The sequence below is a fragment of the Akebia trifoliata genome, chromosome 10, assembly GCF_017979445.1.
Source record: "Akebia trifoliata isolate Shusen 1 chromosome 10, ASM1797944v1, whole genome shotgun sequence".
In the NCBI taxonomy this organism is placed as follows: Eukaryota; Viridiplantae; Streptophyta; class Magnoliopsida; order Ranunculales; family Lardizabalaceae; genus Akebia; species Akebia trifoliata.
The window spans coordinates 19,397,694-19,409,747 of record NC_141384.1 but is presented as its reverse complement, the minus strand read 5'-3'; positions in this window follow the sequence as shown (position 1 = coordinate 19,409,747).

Here is a 12,054-nt window from a genome sequence, read left to right as displayed (position 1 = left end):
TATTCATTCTATGATTCAAAAAGTTGGAGTTTCGTTTCTCGAACTCGAACTTGGGTTTATAGGCACTTCAAAAAGCCTATTCATTCTATGATTCAAAAAGTTGGAATCTCGTTTCTCGGACTCAAGCTTAGGTTTATAGGCACTTCAAAAAAAACTATTCATTCTACGATTCAAAAAATTGGAGTCTCGCTTCTTGGACTCAAACCTAGTTTTGTGGGCACTTCAAAAAACCTACTCATTCTATGATTTAAAAAATTGGAGTCTCGTTTCTCGGACTCACACTTAGGTTTGTAAGCACTTCAAAAAGCCTACTCATTCTATGATTCAAAAAGTTGGAGTCTCGTTTCTCAGACTCGAACTTAGGTTTATAGGTACTTCGAAAAGCCTGTTCATTCTATGATGCAAAAAGTTGGAGTCTCATTTCTCGGACTCGAACTTAGGTTTGTAGGCACTTTAAAAAGCCTATTCATTCTATGATTCAAAAAGTTGGAGTCTCGTTTCTTGGACTCGAACTTAGGTTTATAAGCATTTCAAAAGTCTATTCATTCTATGATTCAAGAAGTTGGAGTCTTGTTTCTCGGACTCGAACTTAGGTTTGTAAGCACTTCAAAAAGCCTATTCATTCTATGATTCAAAAAGTTGGAGTTTCGTTTCTCGTACTTGAACTTGGGTTTATATGCACTTCAAAAAGCCTATTCATTCTATGATTCAAAAAGTTGGAATCTCGTTTCTCGGACTCAAACTTAGGTTTATATGCACTTCAAAAAGCCTATTCATCTATGATTCAAAAAGTTGGAATCTCGTATCTCGGACTCGAACTTACTAAGCCACGTTTCTCGGGCTTAGATTTATAGGAACTTAAACAATCCTATTAATTCATTCTATGATTCAAGATCGAGCTCAAAGTTTGAAAGATCAGACCTTTATTGGCTTATCATGCATCTGGATTCGTAATTATCATTGGGCTTCGCCGGACTTTTAAGCTTTTGTATGATTTTCTTTTTATCATGTGATTAAGAACAAAAAATTTAGAATTAAATGACCTTCAAAAACGCCCCTAGTTTCAAGGTTGGTTTTAACTAGGACTTGACTACGAGACTGATGGAATGGATTACGCTTGAAAAATATGGACTATGATATATGACAGATAGAAGAATTGACATTCTCTTAAATTTAAGACTCTTAAGATTATTATATGTGCAATAAGGAATTCGATCATTTTCTTTTGAGAAATGCTTGAGTTGAACTTAAAAAATCTTGATAAATATTAAAATAGAAGATCTTTCTCTTCAAAGTAGCTGATGATTTTACATCTTCCATTAGCGAACACTTGAACAAGTAAACATACTTTTGAAGATCCTACAATGTTCAAGATGACTTCTGATTTTTTCGACTTCAACATTATCTTCATCGGTTGTGAGCTCTTGGTTGAAAAATGAATATTGTGGCTTGAATGGTTCTGTATTTTCTAGTTTCTGCACAAGCTTCCTTCTGAATTTTTCTTCTTGATGGGACATTTCCTCCCATTTGATGATGTCCTAATTTTTGCCTAGATCGCCTCTTCAGGTTTTCAATCTAGCGGGCTTTATTTTTCTTTTTCTAATAATGCCTTGATTTTTGCCTACGTCGCCTTTTCAGGTTTTCAACCTAGTAGGCTTTTTTTTTTTATGGTTATGCCCTAAATTTTGCCTAAATCGCCTTTTCAGGTTTTCGACTTAGCGGGCTTCTATTTTTTCTTGATGATCTTGAATAACCAACTCGATAACTTCTTAGTTTCTTGCACCTTAACCGAATCAATTAGCATTCAGGAGGACTTAATAGGTGGGCTTAGGTCATGATTTTGAAAGAAAAGGTAAAAGGCTCGACTTCCCAAAATGCCCATAGTCTAATATTTTCTTTTTTTGTTATTCTTTTTTTCTAATGCCCCTAGTTTGGCATTCTTTTTCTTTTTTGTCAATTTTTTTGACTCTTTTTTTTAACGCACCTAGTTCGACATCACTCTCTTTTTGTCAATTATGTTGATTCTTTTTTTCAAATGCCCCTAGTTCGGCCTTCTTTTCCTTCTTTTTTTTAAATGCCCCTAGTTTGGCATTCTCTTCTTTTGAACCTTTTAATAGGGGATTTTCCTTTTGGATAACACTTTTCTTAAGAGAATATATTTTTTTTCATGACTGGGCCTGAAGTAACTTCTCAGGTTGCCTACGTACCTCAAATATATTTATTTTTTTCATTTGGGATCAGGTCAAAACGTAGTTCATACTAAGATTCCCTCCAAAGGTTGGTCGGTATGGTTTAGAAAGAAGAGGCTATTGCTTTTATTTTTCTTTTAAAAGGCTGCGAGGGGTTAAAGAAGGTTTTTTTTCTTTTTTGGTAAGATAGGATAATTGTTTGACCAAAGAAGGCCTCCTTTGATGAATGCTGCTCGACTTGGTCAAAGTTTCAAGAATTTGATATCTGGATTGCTCTGTCGAGTAAGGTCATCTTTTGAGAATGAGTAATCTTCAATCTTCTTCTGAGAAGGAATAATCTTCAATCTTTTTCTGATAAAGAGATATCTTCGATCATTTTTTACAAAGTTGAGTGTGATTGACTTCTTTGTATTTGACGTTGACTCATTTAATCCTTTCCAAACTTAGAAAAAAAATCTTATATTCTTTCACGAATGAGAACTCTTCTTTCTTAAGTGAAAAACATGATGAATCCCTTCATTGCAGATCTTAACACCTTTGTTGATGGTTTCAAATACATCATTCTTGATAATATTTTATTTTGAAGTTCACCCTCAACTTTAGGATTTGATCTATTTTGGTGCAATCTATCCATATATTCTCATGAGACCATGCAGGAACGTTGTTGAATTTCTCAAGTAAATCTATTATTCTTCTCATGTTCTTCTAAGGAAAATGTAGTACCCATTTGCACTTTTTGAGTGTACTCTTTAATTCAAATATTTATCGAGTTTGATTAGTGTCTCTAAGTCAATCCTCATATTAGATATTATGCTCAAATCATTATTACACGCATGATAATCAGAAGCTTATATATTTTATTGGAATTGAAAAACATAGATTGACAAACTCGACTAAAACTTGAAAATTGAAGAAAAACTAACGTAACTGAAACAACTAATTGGATTTAAAGACTGACGAAAATTGGATTGAAACTCAAAGAAAACTTGGGACAATTATCTACAAAGAGAGAAGGTATTTCTGGGTGGATGGATTACTCGGATTTGACATTAGTACTTTGACTAAACGACTCTTTTAAAGGACCCAAAATGACACAGATGAGGGTTTAAAACGTTTAGGGGCAGCGATGATTAACCATCAATTCTGAAGGCTTCACTTATAACCTCATGATTAAAATTTTGATATGAATTAGCCCTCCGGTGGGAAATATCGAATCCAAATGCACTATAAGTCTATGGTGACCAAGAAAGTGAGAAAGGTTAGACACGGGTCTACCCCTGATTGGGATTGAACCTTTGATCAGACAAATTAATTTGATCCTAAGATCGAATCTTTTTATACAAAGTGGTCTGGATCTTTAAAAGTGAAACCAATTAGTCCAACTGATTTGGTATTGATCAGTTTGATCCATTTGTCAATTGGGTCAACTGGTTTAAGTGGTTCAAATTAATCGGTACATTTCACCGATTGGGTCGGACCGATATTGCGGATTTTGTTTCATTATTCTAGATCGGTCCGCCCACTTACCTGTTGGTTGGATTGAATAAAGCAACCTAGGAACACCCATAGTCAGTTCGGGTCGTGACCTATAGGAAGGCTTCTAGACTCTAGGTTTACTACGTGCAATGCAATTTATCTAGTCACCCTTACCCAAATACACCTATATACCTTTCGATACGTGGTGACTTGGTTTGATATACCGTATAGGTGATAATCTAAAACCTCGACTCACTTCTCTAAAGTCAAAAATAGTCAGTTTGATCTCCAGTTGAGAGGTGGTGCACAATGCTGAGCAAGGGCCCACTTAAATACCTCTCGTCTAGAATAGACGTAGTCTATCCCCCTCGTACAGTAGGGTACAGCGGGGCAAGATCTTGCTTAGGCACCGGTTTTGACCAAGAAGTGCAATTGATATACTTAGATTATCTTTTACATACCTATAGATACGAGTCAGGAGTTGTAGCTTTCATAAATGGTTTGACATCCCCCGAGGGGACCGACCACGTACTAGTACTACGTTGGCAATCGGGACATGTGACTGTGTGGCTTACAATAGGTCAAAGGCTCAGGTCGTTCCAGCCTGGGGGAATCAATATATCTCTCAGAATCACCTGATCAGACGGTACTGATGCCCCAGTTTGATATATCCTACGGTACGTGACTGGAGTTGTGATTTTCATGAATGACGTCGCATCTCCGAAGAGACCGGGCCACGCACTAGTGCCACGTTGGCTATATAGGACGTGTAAGTGTGCCAAATAGTAAACATGCATGTGGCGTGTGCAAAACAGGGTGGGGTGTGCCCGGGGCCTTTTTCAAACAAATGGGCCCATGGGCCTCATCATATCATCATACATTGGATTACCACATAAACATTATCCAAAACAAATACCAATCCAATCACATTATAAAAAAAAGCACATCAAGATCACGGCAATTTCAGGTAAGTAATCAACACCAAGATTAAATCGAATTCGAAATTATAACAAGCATGCAATTTTCAATTTTTTTTATATGGTCCAATCAAGGGTCCCTTTTAGGCGATTCAAAATAATTTGAGATTTATTTGAATATTGAATTGACGGTATATTGATAATTGTATAGATTAAGAGTTATAATTTAATTTTTTTTAAATGTTTTTTAATTATTTTAACACGTTTTCTTTAAAACGTTTTTTTTTAAATTTTTTTAAATGTTTTCATTTTTAATTTTCAAATTTTTTTTTTAACGTTTATTTGTTTTTGATTTTTTATTATTCTTTTTATATATTTTTTTAAAAAATAGTATTTTTATTTTTTTAAAATTTTTTTAATTTTCCTTAAATGTTTTTTTTTTAAGTTTTTCTTCTTAATTTTTTTAAACAATTTTTTTAATGTTTTATTTAAAATTTTTTTTTTTTAAAAACGTTTTTTATTATTTTTTTATTTTTAAAATGTTTTAAAGTTTTTTCTTTTTTTAACGTATTATTTATTTATTTATTTTTTTAAATGTTTTTTGTTCAATGTCTTTTTTATATATTTATTTTTATTTTTTAAAACGTTTTTATTTTCTTTATTTTTTAACGTTTTTTTAATTTTTTTTTTATGTTTTTTATTGTTTATTTTTTTTTAACGTTTTTTAAAAAAAAATTTTAAACGTTTTTTTTTTTTTAATTTTTTATTTTTTAAAAACGTTATTTGTTTTTTGTTTTTGTTTTTTTAACGTTTTGTTTTTTAATTTGTTTTTAACATTTTTTAAAAAATTTTAATTTTTAATTTTGTTTTACGTTTTTTTTTTTTTTTAAACGTTTTTTTTTTTTTTTTTAATTTGTTTTTTACTTTTTTAAAAATTTTTAAAAACATTGTTTTTTTTTAAATTTTTTAAATTTTTAATTTTTTTAAGTATTTTTTTTAACGTTTTTATTTTTTTAATGTTTTTTTTTGTTTTATTTATTGTTATTTTTTATTTTTTTATTTTAACGTTTTTAATTTTTTTAATTTTTTGTTTAATCATTTTTATTTTTTTTAATGTTTATTTTTAAACTTTTTTTTTAAACTCTTTTTTTTAACGTTTTTTTTTGTTGTTTTTTAACGTTTTTTATTTTTATTTTTTGTTTTTTTAACTTTTTTTTTATTTTAACGTTTTTGATTTTTTTATTTTTTTTAAGTTCATTTTTAAAATTTTTTTTAAACGGTTTTTGATTTTTTTAACGTTCATTTATTATTATTTATTATATTTTTTAAACGTTATATTTAATTTCTTTTTTAATATTTAATTTTTTAATTTTTTTTAAATACGTTTTCTTCTTTTTTTTGAATGGTTTTTTTTTAAACATTTATTTATTTATTTATGTTTTTAAATGTTTTCTTTTAAAAAAAAATTTTGAAAAACGTTTTCTTCTTTTTTTTCCTTAAATTATTTTTATTTTTATTTTTAAAATTTTTTTTCAAAACTTTTGTTTTTATTTTCTTTTTTTTTTTATAATAAAAAAAAACTATCACCTCATATCTCATCAATTTACTGTTAACATTATCCAATCCTTAATTTATATGTCGATTTAAATTTTTCATTATTTAGGGTTATCAAAAAGTGAACTTTAATTGAACCATAAAAAAAAGTGCCAAAACAAAGTATCCGAAATTGAACCATAAAAAAAAAAGTGCCAAAACAAAGTATCCGAAATTGAACCAAAAGATACTAATAAAGGATAATACAGACCTAAAAATAATTCAAATAAAAAAATGGGTCATTCCTCATGTCATTAACCTTTGATATCCTGCATTATTTAGGGTCATTCTAAATGTCCCCAAATTGAACCATAACAAAAATGTGACAAACAAAAATATTTAACATCCCAATCAATGATAACCAATGGAGCCAAAAGAATGATAAAAATCAAAATAAAAAAATAAATAACTAAAAATAAAATAAAAAACTAGGTCCTACTGGCAATGCTTCCATACTTGGGATTTTTCAAGTTTGGTCCTCAATAATCCTTAGTGGAGTCGTCACTAAAAGCGCCCTCCATCCGCGGGGTGCGTGGATTAGCTTTTGACCCTTGAGGTTTGAGAGTCGTCACCTAGTTATTACAGTCTAGAAATCGATCAATGACTCTAAATAGATAAAGAACTAATCTAAATAGAAAAAACTAAATTCGGGGATCATGTTACGGGGTTGGAAGGTGTTAGGCACCAACCCCGCCTGGCCAAAGTCGGTCTCTACTAATTTTTCAAATAAGTTACATTGCTAAAAAAAACCTAGATAATAAAAGAAAGAAGAAATTGTACCTTTCCGATAGCAAATACCTTATTCCCTCAGATCCAATAAAAATTGCTCCTTGTATCGTATTCCTTGCTTCGTTTTGTCTTCGAATTTGGATTTCTGATTTCCGAGGTAAGGTATTTCCTTTTTTTATCAGGATTCTTCAAGTTTGTTATGAGTTTTGGGGTGTTTTCGAAGGGCTTTTAGGTGTTTTTTAGGCTAAAATCGAAGGAGGGATGTTAGGTAAGGAGTTGGGACTCCAAAACTAGGGTTTTGGGAAGGTTGAGGAGGCTTCTTGACCTACTTTTTCTAGGGTTTATGATTTGATACGAAAATAGGGTGTAAGCACCCCTATTTATAGATTTTTTTTAAGGGTTTATTTAGATAGAATTAGTGTTTGATTGTAATTCTTTTAGTTAGAGTTGTGTTTTAGTTAGACTTGTTTTAGGTAGAATTATATTTTAATTAGAATTATTTTAGGTAGAATTATTTTTAGTTAGAACTCTATTAGATAGAGTTATTATTTAATTAGAATTCTATTATGATTTTGACTTTTAATCTTATTTGATTGATTTTTAATATTTTGACTTTAGTCTTACTTGATTGATTTTTAATATCTTGACTTTAGTCTTGCTTAATTGACTTTAATTTTGACTTTAGTCTCACTTGATTGACTTTAATACCTTGACTTTAGTCTTGCTTGATTGACTTTGATTTTTTGGAGAACCCCTCTCTATTATATCTTTAATTCTTTAGACCCCCAAATGGAGGGGTCCTTAAAGAAATATCTCACGAACCCTCAATAATTTTATTTGAAAGCCCAATTGATCGATTTTTTAATTCAAAATTTTAAATTAATTTCATCAATATTTCACTTTAATTATTTAATGTTTTATTTATTAATTTCGAAATTTTTAATTATGAAAATTGTGAAATTATCGTTTTACCCCCAAAGAGGACTTTTCACGATTTAAGTCGATTTTTAATGTTCTAGGATGTTTTAGAATCGATTTTTCGTGAGGAATTCAATGGAAGTATTAGTTTGTGTCATTTATGAAATTTTTTGTGTGAAATGGTCATGAACTTTATGAGGCATTTTCGTAATTTTGTTAAATTCTGTGAAAATTGGCGAAATGATTTATTTGGTTTTGATTTGTTATTTTATGTGTTTTAATGAGTTTTCCTAATCGTAACGTAGGCTCTATGGTTGTTTTGATGTTAGGGGTATTTTGGTAATTTGGTCATTTTTAGTGATTTTTATCGTGAAACTTCTTTTTGGTTTGCAAGATGATGATATCTATATTTTTAGAGTCGTATTTTCCTAGCGTAACGTGATTTCTAAGGTTTTGTCAGTTTGAGATACTTCATCCGGATTTCTGAAACATTTCTAGTAACAAAATAAAGCAATGGAAATAACATCCATCATTGGGAATCATTGCGATCGGGTTGACGAGTTGATTAATCAGGCAGATGCAAAAATGGGGTGTCTACAGGCTTATGGTAGTGGAATGATTCAAAAAAGTTAAGGTCTGGGTTTATCTAGAGTGAAATAGACATAGGATTCGTCTATTTTTATTTCGAAAAGGTGATCTGTGAATCCTCCCAACATCTCTCGAACTTGTTTAGGCTGGAGATTTGGGTCGAGCTCAGATCAAGTGTCCGATTTTTTAACTTTTTTGATTCTTTTTATATTTTTAGCTGTTCACAGTTTATCCTCATGCAGGTCAGGAGTAATTTGATACTTTTGATTTTTTTGATATTCTCTTTGATTTTCTTTTCTTTTGTCACCTCTTTTTATTTTTTATTTTTTGTATCGTTTTGTAATTGTTGACTTGCCCCAGTCTTAGGTTAAGAAATGAACGTGATGGCTCAAAATGGTTGACTAGGGTATGATAGTTAGTTTGGGATAATAAAGATGACCTTTCGTCGTCTTAGGATCAGTTTTTAGGCGTAGTATTTCTTGACAGTGTCAGCATTGATCGGTTGCGGGAAGACTTGTCCGTCCATTTCTGTGAGGATCAGAGCTCCTCCCGTCATTAAATTTTGCACAATGAAGGGTCCCTCATAGTTCGGTCGAAACTTCCCTTTGGCATCTTCTTGGATTGGCAGAATCTTCTTCAATAAAAGGTTTCCTGGTGAGAAATCTCTAGGCTTGACTTTCTTGTTGTAGGCACGGGCTATTCGTCGCTGATAGATCTGTTCGTGGCAAATAGCTGCAAGACCTTTCTCCTCTATTAGATTCAGTTGATCAAATCGAGTTTGAATCCATTCTGTTTTATCTAACTCTGCTTCTTTAAAAATTCGAAGGGAGGGAATCTCAACCTCTACGGGTAAGACTGCTTCCATTCCATAGACTAATAAATATGAAGTTGCCCCAGTCGAAGTTCTGAACGAGGTTCGATAGGCGTGGAGTGCAAAAGGCAACATGTCGTACCAATCTTTGTATGTAATTGCCATCTTCTCGATAATTTTCTTGATATTCTTATTGGTTGTCTCGACTACCCTGTTCATCTTTGGTCTGTAGGGTATAGAGTTGTGATGAGTGATCTAGAAGTCTTTGCACATCTTGATCATATATTTGTTTATGAAGTTCTTGGCAAAATCCGTCAGTAGTCCGCTTGGAAGCCCATATATGTAGATAATGTTATTCTTGACAAACTTCAGGATATTGCTTTTCGTGACGTTGGCGTATGAAGCAGCTTTTACCCACTTGGTGAAGTAGTCGATAGCCACTAGAATGAAGCGATGCCCATTTACAGTTTTAGGTGAGATTGGCCCGATGACGTCCATTCCCTAGAGTGAGAAGGGCCAAGGAGTGGTCATATTATGTAGCTCTGAAGGCGGAGCATTGATCTTGTTGGCGTAGATTTGGGATAGATGGCATTTGCGAACATGCTGATAGTAGTCACTTTCCATTGTTTTATAGTAATATCCCATCCGCATAATCTTCTTTGCTAGCATATGACCATTCATGTGAGGTCCACAGACTCCACCATGTACAGTCTCGATTAATCGTCTTGCTTCTGCTTTTGCTACGCATCGAAGCAAGACCTCATGGTGCAACTTCTTATATAGAATGTCATTGCTTAAAAATAATTACCCTGCTAATTTCTGAATGGTTCTGCGATCATTGGACGTTGCATCTGAGGGAAGGGTTCAATCATCGAGATATGCCCTGATGTCCGAGTACCAAGGCTTTTCTTCGGATTCTTCTACTTCGATGGGAAGACAGTAAGCTAGCTCATCTTGAATTCCAATCTCAATTGAGTTGATGATTAGATCTTCTGAAATACTAATCATGGAAGCAAGTGTAGCTAGTGCATCTGCAAACTGATTTTTAGCTCTTGGCATGTATGTGAATGAGATCCTATCAAAGCGTGAGCTTAGTTCCTCTAGATACTTGTGGTAAGGGACCAGTTTCTATTCCCGGGTATTCCATTCTCTAGTCGTCTGATAGACTACTAGGTTTGAATCTCCGAAAACATCGATCTCATCTACCTCGAGATCCAGTGCTGCTTTCAATCCTACTATACATGCTTCATATTCAGCCTCGTTGTTAGAGCATTGGAATTTCAATCTGATGGCGATTGGCACATGGGACCCATCTGATTTGATCAAAACTACCCATATTCGGTTTTCTTTCTGATTGGCTGCTCCGTCGAAGTACATTTTTCAGCCTGGTTCTTCGTCATCATCATCATTTTAATCTCGGTAAATAGTATGGCTTCATCCGGGAAGTTTGTCTTTAACGGCTCATAGTCAGGCAACGGGTGCTTGGCGATGGCTTGTCCCTTGATGGCCTTTTGAGTGACATAAGTGATGTCGAACTCAGATAACAATAATTGCCATTTTGCTATGCGGCCTATTAATGCTGATTTTTCGAATAGGTACTTTCGGGGGTCCATCCTAGCTATAAGCATAGTCGAGTAATTGAGCAAGTAATGACGTAATCGTTGAGATGCCTAGACTAATGCACAGCAAGTCTTCTCAAGCATTGAATATTTCACTTCGTAATCGATGAATTTCTTGCTGAGATAGTAGATGGCCTGTTCCTTCCGACCCGACTCATCATGTTGCCCTAGCACACACCCCATTGACGTTTCTTGCACTCAGATGTACATCAGCAGAGGTCGCCCTGGAGTAGGAGGAACTAGGACTGGTGGATTAAGCAAATATTACTTGATTTTGTCGAACGCTTCTTGACAATCGCTGTTCCACCTTTTTGGCTTGTCTTTCCTCAATAGCTTGAAGACTGGCTCACAGATAGGCGTGAGTTGAGCTATAAATCGACTGATATATTGTATCCTCCCTAGAAAGCCCCGAACGTCTTTTTCTGAAATAAGTGCCTTCATTTCGAGGATATACTTAGTTTTTGTCAGATCTCTCTCGATACCTCTTCTGCTGACTATAAACCCTAGTAGCTTGCTTGATGTTGACCCGAACACGCATTTTGCCGAATTTAGCCTTAAGCTGTATTTTCTGAGTCTGTCGAACAACTTCTTCAGATTCACCAGATGGTCTTCTTCAATGTTGGATTTAGCAATCATGTTGTCTACGTAGACCACTATTTCCTTATGGATCATATCGTGGAATAATGCGATCATTGCCCGTTGGTAAGTCGTCCCTGCGTTTTTCAGCCCGAATGGCATGACTTTATAGTGGAAAGTACCCCATGGTGTGATAAATGCAGTTTTCTCCTGGTCTTCTTCTGCCAATTTTATCTGATTATAGCCTGAGAAGCCGTCCATGAACGAGAACATGTCGTGTCCTGCTGTACTATCGACTAGAGTGTCGATGTGTGGTAGTGGAAAATCATCCTTAAGACTAGCTTTGTTCAAGTTTGGATAGTCAACACACATGCGTACCTTTTCATCTTTCTTGGGTACTGGGACGACGTTAGCCAACCATTCAGGGTACGTAGAAACTGCAAGAAACCCTACTTCAAACTACTTCATGACCTCATCTTTGACCTTGAGGTTCCATTCTGGCTTCAGTCTTTTCAGTTTCTACTTGATTGACTTACTTCCAGAAGAAATTGGCAACTTGTGAATAACGAGAACTGTATCTAACCCCGACATATCTCTGTATGACCATGCGAAGACGTCCTGATACTTCCGTAGGAGCT